The following is a 20946-nucleotide window of genomic DNA, read 5'->3' as shown; positions in this document are numbered from 1 at the left end:
CTGACACAGTATTTTTCAACTTCAGCCACTTTCAAGATCTGTGGGCCTCAACTCCCACAATTCCCCAGCTAGCATGGCTGACTGGGCAATTCTGGGAGTTGAAGACCACAACATGGTCTTCAAGATTCAAGGTGCTGGTTATGACCTACAAAGCCCTACATGGCATGGGTCCGGATTACCTACGGCAGCACCTGCTGCCGGCATCAACTTCCCTCCGTCCAGTGCGCTCCCACAGAGAGGGCCTCCTCAGGGTGCCTCCGATCAGAGAGTGTCGATTGGTGGCCCCCAGGGGGAGGGCGTTCTCTGTGGGCGCGCCAGACCTGTGGAACTGCTTGCCGGTTGAGCTCCGGATGGCTCCCGACCTTCGCTCCTTCCGGCGTGATTTAAAAACTTATTTATTTGAACAATCTGGCCTGGTCTGATGGGTTTGGGGTTGGATTTAGTTTTAACACACTTTTAGTATTGTATTATATTGGGCATAATTATTTAATTCTTTTTTACTCTTTTTTAACTTTTGTATTTACATTTTGATATTTATTGCCCTGTACACCGCCCTGAGTCCTTTGGGAGAAGGGCGGTATAAAAATTTAATTAATAATAATAATGTTGTTGTTGTTGTTGTTAGCTGCGAAGTCGTGTCCGACCCATCGCGACCCTATGGACAACATTCCTCCAGGCCTTCCTGTCCTCTACCATCTTCTGGAGTCCATTTAAGCTCACGCCTACTGCTTCAGTGACTCCATCCAGCCACCTCATTCTCTGTCGTCCCCTTCTTCTATTGCCCTCGATCTTTCCCAGCATTAGGCTCTTCTCCAGTGAGTCCTTCCTTCTCATTAGGTGGCCAAAGTACTTGAGTTTTAGCTTCAGGATCTGGCCTTCTAAAGAGCAGTCAGGATTGATCTCCTCTAGGACTGACCGGTTTGATCGCCTTGCGGTCCAAGGGACTCGCAGGAGTCTTCTCCAGCACCACAGTTCAAAGGCCTCAATTCTTTGGTGCTCAGCCTTTCTTATGGTCCAACTTTCACTGCCATACGTTGCAACTGGGAAGACCATAGCCTTGACTATACGCACTTTTGTTGACAGGGTGATGTCTCTGCTTTTTAGTGTGCTGTCTAGATTTGCCATGGCTTTCCTCCCCAGGAGCAAGCGTCTTTTAATTTCTTGGCTACAGTCCCCATCTGCAGTGATCTTGGAGCCCAGGAAAATAAAATCTGTCACTACCTCCATTTCTTCCCCATCTATTTGCCAGGAATTGAGAGGGCCAGATGCCATGATCTTGGTTTTCTTAATGTTAAGTTTCAACCCAAGTTTTGCACTCTCCTTCTTCACCTGCAACAAGAGGCTCTTTAGTTCTTCTTCACTTTCTGCCATTAGAGTGGTATCATCTGCGTATCTTAGGTTGTTGATATTTCTTCCGGCAATCTTAATTCCAACTTTTGATTCATCTAGCCCTGCCTTTCTATAATAATAATAATAACACTTAAATTTGCCCAGTTTGCAAAACACTGATCAAGTCTTATGGAAGAGTCTTGTAATATTTTGTGTTGTTTTTCGGTCACTAAGTTGTGTCCAACTCTTCATGATTCCCACAGAACATAGCATGCCTGGATACCTCCCCCCATGTCCAGAGTTGGCCCCAGTGCTTTTTTTGTAAAAGAAAAAGGTGCCGGAACTCACAGATGTCATATAACCCACCTTGCCTACCCTACAAGGTTCCATCCAAAAAAGGTACCGGAACTCCGTTCTGAGCGTGCTATGAGGAAAAAAAGCCCTGGTTGGCCCCAATTCGTGTTCATTGTGTCAATGACACTATCTAACCATCATCCGGTTGAGCTCCGGATGGCCCCCGACCTTCGCTCCTTCCGGCGCGATCTCAAAACATTCTTTTTCGAACAAGCTGGCCTGGTCTGACGGGATGGGGTTGGGTTTTTAAAACTTGTTTTAACTTTAATATGTATTGATTTTATGGGCATGATGTTTAATGGCTTTTTAATTTTTGTATTCGATTTTTATTGTGTATTGCCCTGCTCACCGCCCTGAGTCCTTCGGGAGAAGGGCGGTATAGAAATCAAATTATTAAATCTTATCCTCTGCCGTCCCCTTCTCATTTTGCCTTCCATCTTTCCCAACGTCAGGATCTTTCCAATGAGCCCTCTCTTCTCATTTAGTGGCCAACCTATTCAGCTTCAGGATATGTCCTTCCAAAGAACAGCCAAGGTTGATTTTCTTTAGCAGTCCTCTAATACAGGGAAAAATATAGTAACAACAAGTTAACATACTAACACCTGAATGTGTTTATTTACTTCTTCCATTCACTTGTGTCTCATTCAGAAACTGCCTAGACACGTTCCTGCAGTTTTCTTGGCAAGTTCTTCAGAAGTGGTTTGGCATTGTCTCCTTCTTAGGGCTGAGAGAAAGTGACTGGCCCAAGGTCACCCAGCTGGCTTTGTGCTCAAGTTGGGACTGGAATTTAGAGTTTCTAACAGGATTCTAAACTGCTATGCCAAACTGGCTCTCTGGGTTATTATATTTGGGTTAACAAATCATAATCTTGTTTACATGCATGGCAGCTTAATGCCATGTCCTGATTTTCACCCAGAATGCTAAGATGACCTCCTCTATGAAGTCTGTTTTAGCTAAATCTAGACCAGGGCTTTTCAACTTTTTCACCCATTGTACCACTTTTAGGATATGGCAACATCCGAGTACCACCAGTCACCTAGCAAGGTGTCAAAAACTTGATGATCAAAAAAAAAGGAAAAAAATGATGAAGTACAGGTAGTCCTCGACTTACAACAGTTCATTTAGTGATTGTTCGAAGTTACAATGGCAGTGAAAAAAGTGCCTCCCAAGCCACACCCAAGCAAGACACCTGCCTGCCCGTCCGGTGGCACTCTTCCTCCTGTCCGAGGTTTTCATTGTTGTGGGCATTTCTGTTGGGGATTGGCAGTGGGGGTGGGGTGGGGGAGTGTTTGGTTTTTATTCCCCCCCATCTGCTGGATGGTTGCAGCAGGTTTTGGTCACTTCACGTGACCCTGGGACACTGTGACTGTCATAAATATGAATCAGTTGCCAAGCATCTGAATGTAAATCACAAGACCCTGGAGATGCTGCAACATTCCAGCTGATGGCACTTCTTCTAGGCTCAGCAGAAGTGCCAGGATCAGTGCTGAGCTCCAGCTGGATCCTGGCGCTGATCCTGGTGCTTCCGCTGAGCCCTGACAGCCCTGCAGCTCCAGCCGTCTCTTGCTCAAGCTTGTGCGGTGCTGCCACCGGTCCAGCTCATTCCCCTCCCCCGCTACCACTTTTCTAGGATGGTCGTGTACCAGCTGCCAGGTGCCAATGTACCACAGGTGGTACCCGTACCACTGGTTGAAAAGCCCTGATCTAGGCAACAGGGTCATCAGAGACAGGGTATGGGCTCCAAGGGATACTATAAGTCTTGCCAAGGCTTCAGGCACACCCCAAAATTGCCTATCCCTCTTCTCAATCCCCCCCCCAACTTTTTTCACACCAGAGAAAAGAGAAAATCATGGCTGCCCATCGCACCTTTTTTGACCCCACTTCAAGCATGTCCTTGAATTCTTTTTTCATTGTGTCAAACTGTCACATTAAATATATAGACAGATAAATTCCATCAGATCAAATCCAGGTGTGGTTTTATCCACATTGTAGTCCTAGCTCCACCTCTCTGGCTTCTCCTTTGCTGAGGTGCTCCCACATTTTGCAGTCTGCCAATCACAGATGGGCGGTTGGGTGCCTGGAAAAGGGTGAGTGATGGTTTATGGCCCAATCTGCACATGCAGAAAATGTGAGACTCTGTGGAATTGATGTCAATAAAAGTTGGTAATTGTTGGAGGGCAATAGCCTGCCTCTTTAAACTGCTTAGAGAGGCCTTTAAACTACTGGGAAGCTTTATATAAATCTAAGTATTATTGCTACATCTATCTATCTATCTATCTATCTTCCTTACCTACCTACCTACCTATCTATCTAACTACCTATCTGAATGAATCTAAATGAGGACCCAGATTGTTGGGGGGTAAGAGGCTGGCGGGACACGGTGGCTCAGTGGGTTAGGACACTGAGCTTGTCGATCAGAAGGTCGGCAGTTTGGCAGGTCAAATCCTGAGTGCCGGGTAGCACAGTGAGACCTGTTACTCGTCCCAGGTTCTGCCAACCTAGCAGTTCGAAAGCAGGTAAAAGTGCAAGTAGAAAAATAGGGACCGCTACAGTGGGAAGGTAACAGCGTTCTGTGCACCTTTGGCATCTGGTCATGCCGGCCACATGACCACGGAGATGTCCTCGGACAAGCGCTGGCTCTTCGGCTTTGAAACGCAGATGAGCACCGGCTCCTAGAGTTGGAAACGACTAGCACGCATGTGCGGGGGAACCTTTACCTTAACCTTAAGAGGCTGACTCTGTAAACCACTTAGAGAGAGCTGTAAAGCGGTATATAAGTCTAAGTGCTATTGCTCTTCTGAATGGACTGCATATAAAGAGATACATACACAAAGTCTCCGTCATACAGACTCAATTGAGCCCAATATTTCTGTTGCTAAGTAAGACAGTTGTTAAATAGGTTTTGCCCCACTTTATGGCTTTTTGCCCCAATTGTTAAGCAAATCACTGTGTTTGTTAAGCTTCTTAAGTCAATCTAATGTATTTATCTAATGTATTCTTATTTTATTGCCCTGTACACCGCCCTGAGTCCTCCAGGAGAAGGGCGGTATATAAATCAAATAAATATGGTCTTCCGGTGGCGGCGCGGCGCCGAAGACAGCCTTCCCCGGCTGCCCGCGGCTCAGCTGTTTGTTTTTTCGCCCGAAACAGCGCCGATCAGCTGTTCGGGCGAAATTGAAGCCCCCTCCTCGGGAGAAGAGGAGGGGGTGAGGCCCCAGGTAGGGGTAGAGTTCTCCGGGGCCGCCTGAGCTTGGAGCTTGGGCGGCTGAAGGATTGAACTCCCCCGAAGCCTGGGTTGCTCCCAGCTGGCCGGCGTCTCTGCTCCGAACTTCTTGGAGCAGAGCCAGGCGTCTGCGAACCATCCCTGCCTGAAGAAAGGACTATGATTTAAAGGAGCAGGCAGAGCGGTACAAGAGGTAATGGTCAAGAGGATTATTTTACTATACTCTCTAGCTTTTTGGACTTTTTAAACTTTAAGTGAAAGTGCGTCATAACTGAGGACTAAAAGATGGCGGCGAAACCTCCCCCTAAAACTCTTCGGAGCGGTGGATCTTCGCCGGTGCAACAATCATCACTACAGGCATTACACCCTCCTGAAGTGCTGACATCGAAGGATTTACGAGATGCTCTGGATAAACTTTTGGAATCAATCAATCAATCAATGGGTGATAAATTTGCACAGATGGAGGAGAAATTGGAGAAATTGGAGGAGAGAATGGAAGAGAGGATGGAACAGAAGTTCAGCGTGATGAAGGTAGACATTTTGTCTTCAGTGCATAAAGTGGCGGGATGTGTGGAAGAATTAGATGAAAAAATGGATGATCTGGCTCAAAGGAATGCTATATTAGAAGTAAAAGCACGGGAGAATGAAAATGCAAGAGAAAAAGTGGAAAGGGAGTTAAGTCTAGCCCAATATTACCAGATGCAGTTTGCTGTCAGAATCAGAGGTTTAAAAGAGAATATTAAAGAAGATTTAAAGCAGCTGATTTCTGAGGCTCTTGAAGTGGTATTAAAGCAGCCAGCATCTGAAATAAGAGCAGCTATGGATAAAGTGTTTCGGGTGAACTCATGGATTGCCAGACAGAGAAAATTGCCTAGAGATGTGGTGGTTTATTTTGCAAAAAGAGAGATTAGAGATCAAGTTATACAAGCTGCCTATGATGCTAAAGTGGTGATTGCTGAACAAGAAGTCTTGGTTTTAAAAGAAATTCCTCCAAGGATTTTAAGGGGAAGGAAGGACTATACATTTCTCGTGCATGAGCTCAAGCAAAGAGATATAAGGTTCAGTGACCCAGCCAGAGAACTCTGTTGTGGACCTGATGGAGATAATAACGCAATATGGGAAGGTTTCTGGATTTAAAGTAAATACACAGAAAACTAAAATTTTGGCTAGAAATATGACAATTTCACAGAAGGCTCTCTTAGAAGGATTAACTGGATTTGAGATTGTTAAGAGGGTTAAATATCTGGGGGTGATTTTGTCGCCCTCTAATACAAAGCTATATAAAAATAATTATGAAAAACTATGGGGGGAAATTCAAAAAGAATTGGAGAGTTGGCAAAAATTGCAATTGTCTTTGTTGGGACGGATTGCAGCAGTGAAAATGAATGTCCTGCCCAAATTTTTATTTTTATTTCAAATGATACCGATTCTTAAGAAAGATTCTAATTTGGAGGAATGGCAGCGTGGTATCAATAAATTTGTGTGGGCAGGGAAAAAGCCACGAGTTAAACTTAAGATTATGCAGGATACTCGTGAGAGAGGTGGCCTTAAATTGCCTAATTTTAAATTATATTATGAAGCTGCTGCATTAGTAGGAATAAGTGATTGGATTAATTTGACGCAATCGAGGTTATTAAATCTTGAGGGCCATGACTTGTTGTTTGGCTGGCATGCATATTTGTTGTATGATAAGAAGGTAGATACTGTGTTTAGGATGCATATTTTAAGACAGGCATTGCTGAGAGTTTGGAAGAAGTATAGACATAAGCTAAGCAGCAAGATACCATTGTGGGCAATTCCAAAACACGCAATAGAAAATATACATGCTGGTTTCAAACATGACGTGACTACGTACAAGGAAATTTTAAGTTTCGAAAGGAATGTTTGGTGTTTGAAATCATATAGCCTCTTGCGAGAAGAGAAGGTTGTTCAAACTTGGTTTCAATATATTCAACTACAGGCCAGGTGGAAAGAAGACCAGAAAAATGGATTTACAATGACTGATGAAAACTTGATAAAGCAGATTAGAAATCAGGGATCAGCACATATTAAACGGATATATCTTGCATTGATAGAGATTGACTCAGAAACAGAGCTTGTTAAGGATTGTATGATAAAATGGGCCCAAAACATCCAGGAAGTTATCTCAATGGACACGTGGGAAAAGATTTGGGTGAGGAACGTAAAATTTACTCAAGCTCAAAATCTAAGAGAGAATTTTTACAAAATGTTTTATAGATGGCATCTAGATCCTAAAAAGCTTGCAAGTATGTATCCGAATTATCAGCCTAAATGTTGGAGGTGTGGTGAGGAAGATGCAACATACTTTCACATATGGTGGACATGTAAGAAGGTTAAGGCTTTTTGGATAAAAGTCTGGTGGAATATGCAGAAGATTCTTAAACAGAGGATAAAGTTTTGTCCGCAACTTTTTCTGTTGGGAATAATTGCAGACGCTACAGTTGTGGACACCAAGCTGATGTTGAACTTAATTACGGCGGCAAGACTTTTGATAGGCCAATACTGGAAGAAAGAGGAACTGCCGACCATGGAAGAGTGGACTTTAAAGGTTTCCGACCTGGCAGAGATGGCGAAGATTTCGGCCTATTTGAAAGATCATTCGCAAGAACGTTATATTATGGAATGGAGAAAATGGATTGAGTTTATCCAGAACAAGTATAGGGTTAAGAAGTTTTATGTAGCATTCGAATAAGTCTTCTTTCGTTTTCTTTTTTCTTTTTCTATTTTAGTTTTTTATATATATTTAATAATGCTAAGGTTTGTTTTATCCTATATAAGCTAGAGAGTGATGGATTTTAGAATTTATAGTTGTTAGTATATGGTTGTTTATGATTGCTTTTTTTATATATATACCTTGTATTTAGCTCTGGGAAGTCGGGGGGGGGGAGGGGGGGAGGGGGGAGGTAGGGGGGAAGGAGGGAGGGGGGGAGGGGGGGGTGGTGGGGGGAGGAGGGAGGGGGAAGGGGGGTTTTTTAAAGGAAAACTGTATTTTAAAACTTTTCAATAAAAAAAAAATAAATAAAAAAAATAAAAAAATAAATCAAATAAATAAATAAATAAATAAATCTGGCTTTCCCACTGACCCCACTAGTAAGAAGGATGCAAAAGGTAAGTAAGTAAGCCCCATGAGTGTTATGGGGCTCCCCTTTATGTGCTCAAGCAACACAGCTGCACTTACTACTGTTTGCAGCACTCGGAAGTCAGATGATTGCATTTTGCTACGGTTTTGCCAAAAAGTAGCCCTCGCTTCAAGTTTTCAGCAGAAGCACGCCACATATGAGCAATGGGTTCATTTTACACCCACCCCATTCGCCCAGATGCATTCACTTAAGAACCACTGCGGGGCAAAAAGTTTGCCAAATTTTAGGACCGTTACATCTTACAACTACAACAGACAGGTTCCATTACGCTGGTTATCTTGAGGGCAACCATAGTACAGGTAGTCCTCAGGTTACGGCCACAACTGAGCCCTAAACCTATGTAGCTAAGCGAAATATTTGCTAAGGGAGTTTCGCCCCATTTTATGACTTTTCCTTGCCACAACTGTTAGGTGAATCGTTGCATTTGTTAAGTTAGTCACACGGTTGTTAAGTGAATCTGGTTTCCCCATCGACTTTGTTTGTCAGGTCATGAAAGGGGATCACATGATCCCAGGACACAGCAACCATCATAAATATGAGTCAGTTGCCAAGCCTCCGAATTTTGATCACGTGACCACAAGGACGCTGCAACAGTCATAAGTGTGAAAAACAGTCATAAGTCACTTTTTTCAGTGGCATTATAACTTTGAACGGTCAATAAATGAACTGTTATAACTTGAGGACTACCTGTATTATTACCCTCTTCCCACATTTATTGAAGTAATTGCATTTGCTGGAGAGGAAAATAAACGTACATTTAAAACAATTCTTCCCCCTAACAAGGAAAATTAAATCCCAAATGCTCACAAAAAAAGTCTTAGCTGCCTTCATTAAGGATGAAAAGGCTCTCATTTTAATTGCTTGAGATGAAAAATAGTTTTTCTGTCAGGTAAATGCAGCAACAATTATAACAAGTTGGTGCCACTATTACGTACAAGAATTGCTAGGGAGGTGTTTGTTATGCAAAGCAATAGTTGCAAAGTCCATGTTAATCATAGCTTCAGCTGAACCAAAACTGGTCTTGGCCCCAGTCCAGATCCTGACAGTATAAATGTTAAGAGGGGGAAAAAAACTTGTGTAATAAGGCATAAACATTTACAGCTGTTCCTCTAAAGAGGGTTTAATTGTAGATTTTTTTTGCTGAAGAAGGATTGCCAATTCCTCTGTGCTCTGACTATGGAAAAACTCTGGTTCCTACTTCCCTGTTATAAACCAAGTTTCTAGTCCTCGTGGTTAGGAGGAGTCAATGCTGCTTTTCATTCCAATGTTCAGGGGGGGGAAAGTATTACAAGAGGAATGCCTACAGTAGGCAAAAAAATCAAGAGGAATCTGGTAGTATCTTTGCCAACTTGCAAATTTTATTAAAAAGACAAGCTTTTGTGAGCTGCAGTTTACAAAAAAAGTCTACCTATGTTGCTCAGAAAAGGTGTGATTAGGGTGCCTCAGAAAAAGACAATGCCTTAGAACTCACCCGGTTGCTGAATTGGGTTTCAAATATCATTTCGGTGTTTGCGGATAGGTGAGTTTGTGTGTCTACATTGCGGACAAACTTGTTTGGGAAACAGAAATCAGAGAAAGTTTTGTTTATATGACAGGGTTGTTATTATTTAGAGAGAGAGAGATAAACACATCCATCATGAGGGAGGGGAGAGGGAGAGGGGGAGAGAGATCAGCGGGAGATGAAATACAGGAATTACAGACAGTGCTAATTGCCTACAAATAGTGGCCATTCACAAAACAGCAGCTGGGCACGACACAAAGATTCTTCCACTGTCTGAGTAACACTGCATGCATCTGATAGGGAGGCCAAAGCCCAGAAAAACAGATGCTGGCTTTTTTTTTTTTTGCTGGAATAACACACAATGTCTTTTGTCCCCCCACAGAAAAGGCAAGAGGCATGCATACCTTTGAAGCTTTGCAGAAACCCAGATGGTTATCCTAGCCGCGCTAGCAGGCACCAGCCATTATGCCTCTCTTCTCCTGCACACCTTTTTCCTGCTTCTTTAAGGCAAGGGAGGTGAAACACCTCCTTAGCATAAGACATAATGAGTCAGATAAACTGCCATGGCTCACGGGGCTCAACCACGTCCTCACTCCTTTGGGACATCCTTTGTCATGTTTTTGCCAGATGCAAGCTGGCTGCAGTGAGGAAGAGAGCTAGCAAGAACTTCCAGTGTTTTTATTTTTTTTAATTTTTTTATTATCTTTATTAAATTTATTATTTAAAACATTGGACACGGTACAAACGGACTGACATACCTTCTTGTCTACAATATTCATATATATATATATGTACACATAAAATACACTTAAGATACAAATCAATTAAATATAATACAATACTTAGAACAATCGACCAATCTATAAGTTCTAATAGAGACCTTCCTTTTGTTCCCGCCAAAGATAAAATTTATTCCAAATTTTGTAGTAACCTGATTGGTCTTTATTTTTAATTTCCAAAGTTAATTTATCCATTTCTGCGCATTCCCAAATTTTCCTTATTACCTCGTTTTCTACTGGGATTTCACTCCTTTTCCAATTCTGGGCAAATGACATTCTTGCTGCTGTAATAATGTGAATCATCAGATACAACTCGTCTTTAGGGTATTTCTCTTTTGTTATGCCCAATAGGAAAAAGTCTGGACTGAACTCAACTTCATGTCTTAATATTTCTTTTAGCCATGCCCAAATCATTTGCCAAAATCTTTGTGAGGACCACCACGTATGAAAGTATGTACCTAGTTCTTCGGAGCACTTCCAACATTTGGGAGATACTGTCTTATACATTTTGGCTAAACGTGCTGGAGGAAGATGCCATCAATAGAACATTTTAAATAGGTTTTCTTTGTAAGATGAAGCCAATGTTATTCTTTTACTTCTGTCCCAGAGCGTTTGCCATGTATCAAGTGTTTTCCCAATGTGGGTTTAGTATACCCTTTGCCCTTGAGGCAGTTTGTGTTTACACAGAGCACCAAGGCATAATCGTGGTTTGCAGACGGGGTCTAGAGTGAGGGGAGCCAAGATGTTAGTTGCAACCATGGGACTTTCTGCTCTCTGCTTTAGGTGTGTTGTGGGCAATGCCCCTTAATAAGGGGCAGAGCTTTAATCCCATAGTTGTAGTCAGCATTTTGGCTTTTTTGATCATCCTACAAATGCTCAAATTAGTAGAAAACAAGGGATGCATTTACACAAATTAATGGCCACTTGTGTTACATAACCGAAGAATGGAATGCAGGTAATCCTTGATCTACAACAGTTCGTTTAGTGATCGCTTGCAGTTACGACGGCACTGGGAAAAGTAACTCGTGACCAATTCTCACAATTATGACTCTTGCAGCATCCCTGTAGCCACATGATAATAGTTGCAGTGCCCTGAGGTCATGTGACCACCCTTTGCGATCTTCTGACAGGCAAAGTCAATGGGGAAGCCAGATTCACTTAGCAACCGTGTTACTAAATTTAGAACTGCAGTGATTCACTTAACAATCGTGTCAAGAAAGGTTGTAAGATGGGACAAAACGCCTTTACTGTCTTTGCTTAGCAATGGAAAATTTTGGGCTCAATTGTGGTTGTAAGTCAAGGGCTACAGAGTTGAAGGACCTTGGAGGTCTTCTCGTCCAACCCCATGCACAACATTCTGGACAAATGGCTGTCCAATCTCTTCTTAAAAATCTCCAGTACTGGAGCACCCACAACTTCTGGAGGCAAGTCATTAATTGTTCTCACTGTCAGGAAATTTCTCCTTAGCTCCAGGTTGAATCTCTCCTTAATTAGTTTCCATCCGTTGCTTCTTGTTTTGCCTTCTGGTGCTTTGCAAAATAAGCTGACCCCCTCTTCTTTGGGGCAGCCCCTGAGATATTGGAAGACTGCTATCACGTCTCTCTTAGTTTTTCTTTACCCAATTCCTGTAACCGTTCTCCGTATATTTTAGCTTCCAGCCTGTAATCATCTTTGTTGTTCTTCTCTGCATTTTTCCCATATGTTCATATTTTGTATAAACCTTCTCTCCTCAAAAACATGACTGTTGGAGAGATTGACTAAGGAAGGGTAGAAGGAAAGTAAAAAGATAAATGTTGCAATTTACTTGCAGATATACAGGCATGCCTTGGCTTCCAGCATTCATTTAGCAATTGTTGGTGGAGCAGTGGGCTAATGCCTCCTTAAGTAACACCAGCTGCCTGCAATCAGTGCAGGTTCGAGTCCCACCAGGCTCAAGGTTGACTCAGCCTTCCATCCTTCCGAGGTAGGTAAAATGAGGACCCAGATTGTTGGGGGCAATTAAGCTGACTTTGTAATAATGCCGCTTGGGGGTGTTCTGTCTTAGCTCCACCCACAAAGTTCCACATTCCTCCAGGTTCTGCTATTCATTCCGGCCTTCTCATTGGCTCAGTTTCTTGACACGAGGGCAGCCTTTTTAAAAAATATGTATGGTCCTCTAATTACAACCACAATGGAACCCAAATTTTCTGTTGCTAAGCAAGACAGTTGTTAAGTGAATTTTGCCCCACTTTACGACCTCTCTTACTACAATTCTTGTGAATCGCTGCAGATGCCAAGTGAGTTGGCATAAATATGAATCTGTTGCAGCATCCCTCTGGTCACGTGATCAGGTTGCTTGGCAACCAGTTCATATTTACGACAGTTGCACGTCCCGGGGTCATATGATCACTTTTTGCAAACTTCTGATAAGCAAAGTCAATGGGGAAGCCAGATTCGCTTAATAATTGTGTTATTAACTTAACAACTGCAGCGATCCACTTGACAATTGTGACAGGAAAGATCACAAACGTCACTTAAAAACTGTCTTGTTTAGCAATAGAAATTTTGAGTTGAACTGTGGTTGTAAGCTTGAGGACTATCTACAGCTGCTGAAACTGGGTCACTTCAGTGGTGGCCCCTTCCAGACAGACAGCCCTTAACCTACAACCGTTGATGGAGATGGCCCATTACACTCGTATCTCGTATCAGTTTGGTCGTGTGATTTTATTATTTTTGTGTGTGTGCTGGTCCTTAAGTGAAAGTGGTCACAAAAGTGAATGCCATGATCATTAAGTAAATGCCACAGTTGTTAAGTGAACCAAAGGTTTATGGTTTTGCCAAAAACTGGAAGTAAGGGCTGGTTTGGGGCGAAATCATTGCAAAATGGGGTGACATAACTGTGGGACCTACATCGACCTTCAACTAGCCTACCAACCCCTCAGTATTATTTTTTATTTTTTTATTTATTTGACTTATATACCGTGTTGTGGGTTCTTGACTGCATGGTCAGACGACAGACAAGGGTTTCAGCATGGCAGCTCTTTATTGGTGAAAGTACTGAACTGGACAATAGGGGTTACCTGTACCCTTTATATACCTGGCCAGGTGCACTGGCAGCCAATCCCTTATTTGGGTTTTCCCGCAGAGTGCTTACCAGCCAATCCTGTCACAGCACAGCGCCACCTGATGGTGACGATGAGCCGCTGCTTGTATTTTTATTTATCCCCATACATAACACTCAGAATCCAAACCAATTGCACAGCCAACCAGAGATGGCACTGATGATTCACACCTGACCCATCACCAGACCCTCTCTTGACACACCCACACCTGAAGCCCTTAGAAACAGAAGAACGCTGAAGATGTTACTTAGCTTGTCAACGAAACGTTCAGAAAGTGACCCACAAGTTTGGAGAATGAACCTTCACTCTTAACTGTGGGGCGTTGCAATCAGCAATAAATGCACGTATGTTGCCAAGTAACTGGAGTTCAGTTATGTGATCACAGAGGAGACACAGCCGTCATAACTCAAAGCCATGTCTCCATTATTCAGGTTGGTCATAACAGTGGCGTAGCGTGGGGGGTGCAGGGGGGGCTGGCCGCACCGGCCGCAACATCTGGGGGGGGCGCGCTCGCACTGAGCTGCTCAGGGAGCCCCAAGGGCTGCACAGAGTCGGCTTGGCTCCGCTCTCGAGCTGCTCTTTCTTGCAAAGCGAAACGAGTCCGGCAGGTGAGATGGGCGGCCACATAAACTGAATAAAATAAATAGAAGCGCCCAACTCTCCGCCCAGGCTCAGGCCAACCGCAAGCGCCCCGCAGGCGCCCCGGCAGGCTTGGCCGAGCGAAGACGGACCCGCCGGCCGGCTGGCCTAGCTTCGTGCGCATGCGTGGCTTTATTTAGCGGGGTTCACGTGCGAGCTTGAATGCAGCGGCTCTTGCAGGTCGGAGCCCCGCCCAGCCGCCCTCGAGAGGGACCCGGAAGCATCCCGCATGCGCGCGACTCTTCTTGGAAAGTCTACGCCGCTGCGGGGCGCGTCTTTTCGGCGGTGCCATGACGTCACCGGGTTAGGGGGCGCAAATTGCCCCAGGTGCTGACAACCCACGCTACGCCACTGGGTCATAAGTTCAAACATTCACTAAGTGACCAGTCGTAAGTTGAGGACCAGCTTATCCCCAACTCTTTGAAATCAGAGATTTTACTAGGCCTCTTTTTTTTTTAATGCAGCACTAATTTTTTTTATTTACCTCTGTAGCCAGTCCTGAGCTAATAGTTTTTTAAACCACTTTTTTACTGTGTATACTGTACTTGTTATTACTAGTTTAACATTTTCATGGTAGATGTTTACATGTTGAAAAAAATTTCTGGAAAAGCTTTGGATTCCAAGGACAGCATGATCTGTACAAGGAGGCAATCCTCTAACATCTTACAGAAACAAAAAACTTTTTCATATGCCCATGCTATTCCTGACAAAGATTCAGATGCATTTTTTTTAAAAAAAACTTTTTAAAGTAAAAGTTCTTTAAAAACAAAGCTAATCAATTTGGAGAGTGGTTTGCGGAATATTTCAATTCATTGGAAACTTAGAGAACATCACTTTCCGTTAATTGTTAAAAGGAAAATTTGATAAAGAAATATTCTGTCTATCCAACCTACACTCCAGTATTTGTGGTAATTTCATTTTTCTCACTTTCTTGAATAATAATAATAATAATAATAATTATTATTATTATTATTATTATTATTATTATTATTATTATTATTATTATTATTATTATTATTTTTATATACCGCCCTTTCCCGGAGAACTCAGGGCGGTTTACAGGGTAATTAAAAACCAAAAATACAAAAGTGAATACAAAAAATACAAAATGAATTCACATAAAGAGAGGAATCTCTGATTGACATGGGCACTTTAGAAATAAGCTGCCTATGCCTTTGTTTCTGTAAAAAAAAAATGTCACAGTAGCAAAATCTGGGATCACCACTAGGTGGTAGCAGTGAGATAAACAAACCTCAATGTTTCGCTGCCATCTAATGATCATCTGTAGTTTTGTAGCTAAAATTTGTTTTTTTTTTGTTTTGTTTTTTTTATTAATCTGCTTGAATCAGTTTTGACTCATGTGACTGGACAAGTCCCTGCAGTTTTCATGGCGAGGTTTTTCAGAAATAGTTTGCCATTGTTTATTTCCTAGGGCAGAGAGAGAGAGAGAGAGAGAGAGAGAGAAAGGGCCTGGCCCAAGATCACGAAGTTGGCTTTGTGCCCAAGACAGGACTAGAACTCACCATATCCTGGTTTCTAGCTTGGTGCCTTAATCACTGCCCGAAACTGGCTCTCAAGATATGATCTACGTCTGCATTTTTCAAATTTTCCTGACAGACTAAGGGGGAAATAAAAACTTAACTGAAAGGCAGCCAATTTTCTGTCACTAGAACTTTGACTCTCAACCAGGCTTCTGGGAAGTTTTTTTTTTAAAAAAGAACCAGTTCCGTAACTTGAAAAAAATTGGAAAGTTTCTGGTTAGCATCCATTTCTAAGTCTTAAACAACCAGAGTGCCTGTGTTAATCACGTGCTCTGCCCGAATAGATACATAGACTTGTGGTTTAACATGACAACTGTGGTTGCACAACACAGGAAGACAGCAGTTGTGTTCCCAGACTACACAGACCACAACCCCGTTCCATTTTAATCAAATCAGGTGCCCTATGTGAAGCCAACCAATCCTTACAGCTGTGTTTGTCAGTAACTTTAAAATGTGTGAACCAGTTCCCAGAATTCACCAGCCAGCATGGGTGACTGGAGAATTCTGGGAACTGAAGTCCACCTACCTTAAAGTTTCGAAAGTTGACACACTGCCTTCCTTAGAGGGACACTTTGTTTTGGCATTCTGATCAGCTTGCTGTAGTGGGAATGAGGGTCTTTTGGGGAGATAGACTGGGGGCATTTGCAGAGAAGGTCAGAAAAGTTAAAATGACCGTTATAACTCCACAAAAGCAAAGCCATGTTCTTTTTGATCTGAGCTGCAGTTACCAGCTTGTTATTTTTGACTACATCTAGGAACACGTTCCAAGACAAGGTCAATAATATTTTGTGGGGTGATGATGCCAAAAAGGAGGTGATCCGTCAACCACAGAGTCTTATCAGAAGAAGAAACTCATTTTAGTTATTTAAGAAAATGACTTTTTCTCTAGGCCAGACGTGGAATCTACCATAATATGTATGGCATGTCTTATTTATCGGCTGCCTTTTGAAATTTGTTTTTCGACCTCCTGGATAGCGTTCTGTTGAGCTTAGTCAGAGCTCAGCCCTCTTGCAATTAATGAGATCTCAATTAGTCACAATGACTAATTGTCTCGCTGATGTCAGCGGTGCTTTTCAGAAGTAACTAAGGCTAAACCCCTCTCAAAACAACAATAGTCATGAGTTTGAAACTCATGACAATGATGTCTCAAATCATTTAGAGAGATTAAACTGAATTTGTGCTCTTCATTTACGACCTGTTACTTGCGTTACTTCCAAAAAGGGAACTAACGCCTATCTCTCAGTGAAACGGAAAACTAAGCAGTTGGACCACTCATTCTAAATAAGAATGGCACATTCAGTATAAGATAGATAACATCATGTGAAGTGTTAGAACTGCTTTATGGTGCCTTGCTAGGATTGCCCTTGGAATAACTACATGAAGTTTTGGTTACCACAATATAAAAAAAAAAGATGTTGAGACTAGAAAGAGTGTAGAGAAAAGCAACGAAGATGATTAAAGGGCTAGAGCAGGGGTGTCAAACTCAATTTCATTGAGGGCCGCATCAGCATTGCGGTTGCCCTCAAGGGGCCGGGTGGGTTATGGCCTGGGTGGGCGTGGCCTACTGGGTGGGCGTGGCTAGAGTGTGTATGGCCTACTGGGTGGGCGTGGCCAGCTCTACATTGTTCTCATCAAGGGTGCCTATGGGGGCCTGGGCAGGAGTGGGACAGATCTCAGGGTCTTTGGCAGGAGGAGGGTCTCTGGGCCAGGGCCAAGGCAGTGGGGGCCGTTCCCTCACTGTTTCCAGGATGGCTTCGCGGGCCACATGAAACCACTTTGCGGGCCGGATCCGGGCCCCGGGCCTTGTGTTTGACATGTCTGGGCTAGAGGCTAAAACGTATGAAGAAAGATGGAAGGAATTGGGTATATCTAAGGTAATGGTAAAGGTTCCCCCGCACATGCATGCTAGTCGTTTCCAACTCTAGGGGCCAGTGCTCATCTACGTTTCAAAGCCGAAGAGCCAGCACTTGTCTGAGGATGACTCCGTGGTCATGTGGCCGGCATGACTAGACGCCAAAGGCGCAATCGACGAGCTCAGCGTCCTAACCCACTGAGCCACCGCGTCCCTCTTGGGTATATCTAGTCTAGTGAAAAAAGGGACACGACAGCAGTGTTCCAATATTTGAGGAGCTGTCACGGAGAAGAGGGAGTCAACCTCTTCTCCAAAGCACCAGAAGGCACGACAGGAAGTAACTGATGGAAACCAATCAAGGAGAGAACCAGTCTAGAACTAAGGTGAAATTTCTTGACGGTGGGAAGAACAGCTTAACTCCAGAAGCTGTGGGTCCTCCATCACTGGAGGTTTTTAAGAAAAGACTAGACAATAATTTGTCTGAAAAGACATAGGGCAGTGGTGGCGAACCTATGGCGTGCTTCCAAATGCAGGAACTGGCTGCATTTGGAAGCGTTCTATAGGACTTTATCCCAATGGAGATGTGGCAGAGACTGCAAGCTCTGTATGCCTGGAATGGGGTGCTTGAGAAACGGGTGCTTCAAAATACAGGGAATCCCTGCATTTTGAATAGCCCCACCAGAGCACAAGAACTCCACAATCCACCATGCGAAACCCTTACCCACACCACACCCCACGGCATCCCCAATGCCAAATCCTAACCCCCACTCTAGAGCAACCACATTCCTTCACTAACCTCCTTTCCAGCTCCGTTCTCCATGTGCAGGGCAACAAAATAAGTTTTTGGGAGTAAAAATAAGAGATCAATCTGACCTTCCAACTTCTCGTGAAAACAAAAAGGATCTTGCAAAGTTGGAAGGTCTGGCTGAACGTTTTTTTTAACTGGTAGTCCCAGGAGCTTCTTTTGTTGCCCTGCACGCAGTGGCAGAGAACAGAGCTGGAAGGGAGGTTAATGAAGAGAGGCTTTGGGGAAGAGAGGGGAGATGGGGAAGGGTCTGCTCCGCTGCTTTACTCCGCCAGAATCAGGGCTCAAGGCTTGTTTTCACCAGGAAAAAGCCATTTCCCAAGCCCCTTCCTGGCGAAAACGGAGCCAAAGCGCGCCTCGCTCTTATAGAGAGCAATCCTGCGAAAACAAGAATGACCCAGCAGTTAGTTCTGAAAATGAAATCCTTAAAGTGTGGAATTCTCTGCCAAATAATTTTAAGTCAATGAAAGCAGTTGGGATTGCTTTCCTTACTTTGTTTGGATCATCTTATGCTTGTGAGCAGCTGTTTTCAGCTTTGAATTATATCAAATCTGACACCAGAAACAGATTAACATGGCGTCTTCCTACTTGGCCCTTTTGTGATTTGTGGACTTCAACTACCAGAATTCCTCAGCCAGGCATGCTGGCTGAGGAATTCTGGGAGTTGAAATCCACAAGTCATAAAAGGGCAAGTTTGAAGACCCCTGGATTAACATGACCTGAGTGCTGCATGTGTTGCTCTCAAACTTACAAAGTATGAGCCAAGGTTAGACAAACTATCAGTATGCATACAACAGCAAAAATCACATTAATTATTCAAAAGCATGCCAAATGCAAACTTTTACCATTCAATAAAAAGTTGTTTGTATCATTGAAAGCTTTGTTATTGTGTTTTTCTTTTAAGACAAAACATGTTAGTGTATGAGTTGTTGTTTTTTCTAAACTAAAACCTCAGTATTCAGGTTAAATTGCCATGTTGGCACCTTGCAATAAATAAATGGGTTTTGGGTTGCAATTTGGGTACTCAGTCTCTAAAAGGTTCACTGGTATAGGGTCTCCTGCTTAAGCAGGGGGTTGAAGACCTCCAAGGTCCCTTCCAACTCGGTTATTCTGTTATAGTTGTGTACTTATGACCAGTGACCATTTGAGGATACTTATCTGGAGGGTATTTAAAGAAAGGATTGAAAGTTTGGACCTCTCCCTTACATGTCCCCCACTTTGGGCATTTGGCAAGTGGGGTACATTTACTGGTGTTTGCAGCGTCCCACAATTACTTGACGGCATTTACAACATTTTTTTTTTTGCTAAAAACCAGTATTTATTTCCAGGAGTTTGCTTGAACACAGCTTTCACTTAACAACTGTTGCAAAAAAGGGGGAAGGGAGTCATGATGGCAAAGACAACTGATTGAGGTAATGTTTCTCCAGCTGAGCCACTTTATGGTTGGTGGACTTCAACTCCCAGAATTCCTCAGACACCAAAACCAGGCAGCCAGCTAGCTATCAAAATGCCATTTTGTCTTGCTGAACCCACTGTTCACAGATACTTCTCTGCCCTGTGGCAGTTCTATTATGGGGATTGTGACTGACACAAACCTAACCCAAGGGACTCCGTCATATTTACCTAAACTCATTGCCCTTGCAGCCTCTTGCGCCAAGAAATTCCATCAATTAATTATATTTCTCACCTAAAATGTAAGATGGTGACAACATCTGATGTAAATTTAGCACTTGGGGCAATTTGGTGTTTTTTTTTCATTTTCTTCCTCTGCTCATTTCCTAGTCCTCTAATGATGATGATAACTTTATTGTCACTTTGAATGTACACCAATCGGCATACATCAAAATGAAATTTCGTGGCACACAGCTCTCAAAGGGTCACCACCTCCGATATATACTCCTTGTTCGGGGCCCGCTCAATTTTCACATTGTCCATTTTAGTCTCTAGGGAGTGAATGATGGCAAACAGGACAGATGGAAATGGGGTTCCATGTGGATTAGCCCTCAAATTCGCTTGTATTCTGACAACCTCGCCTTCTTTCCTTTTTCTGATCCTGACTCTTCCACCCTTTCCTTAAAGAGGCCTTGCTTCTTTTCGCCCCTGGAGCACGCTGCTGCCGCCGCCACCAACTCCTCCGAAAGCCTCTCTCTCTTCCTCTGGGCCTGCCGACAGCCTCATCCAGTTCCTTCGCCCCATAAGCTCCAGGTCCTCCTCTGCCTCCTCTGGAAACAGCCCTGATTTGCAGTAGAATCCATCACTGGGCCAGCAGTCAGATCTTGCTGCTGGCAGAACAAATTCAAACAGCACCAACGACTTTTAATGGTCTCACCAGCAGTTCCAAAACAACTAGAAACTCGCCAGGCCAGCAAAGATTGTCGGTCGTATGTCGTATGTTACCTTAGTTCCACCATGTTGCTCAAACACATTAAAATCTTCCTGATCATGTGGCCTATAGCCCTTACTATCCCTCCCAAAACTATTCGCCTTCAAGAGCCAATGCAGCCGCAGCCATTCCAGGTGCCACCATCTTAGAACTAGTGAAGCTCTAATGAAGCTCTCTAGAGAATTTAATAAATAAAATAAGTGCATTGATTTGGAATATTAGTGTTACTCAGTGCTTTTTTTGTAAAAGAAAAAGGTGCCGGAACTCACACGTGTCAT

At 43.3% G+C, this 20946-nt stretch overlaps 1 protein-coding gene across 1 annotated transcript in view; it reads left to right on the top strand.

Annotated features, from left to right (window-relative positions):
* Positions 1-20686, top strand: part of LOC308678436 (uncharacterized protein) — a 558730-nt gene extending 538044 nt beyond the window's left edge. Inside the window, exon 3 of the mRNA XM_081345635.1 lies at positions 20618-20686. The gene's annotated coding sequence lies outside the window, so the exon portion shown is untranslated. The remainder of the gene's footprint in view (positions 1-20617) is intronic.
* The last annotated feature ends 260 nt before the right edge of the window (positions 20687-20946 follow it).

This window comes from Vipera berus (assembly GCF_964194415.1).
Source record: "Vipera berus genome assembly, chromosome: Z".
Lineage (NCBI taxonomy): Eukaryota > Metazoa > Chordata > Lepidosauria > Squamata > Viperidae > Vipera > Vipera berus.
This window is presented reverse-complemented; position numbering and strand designations above follow the sequence as displayed.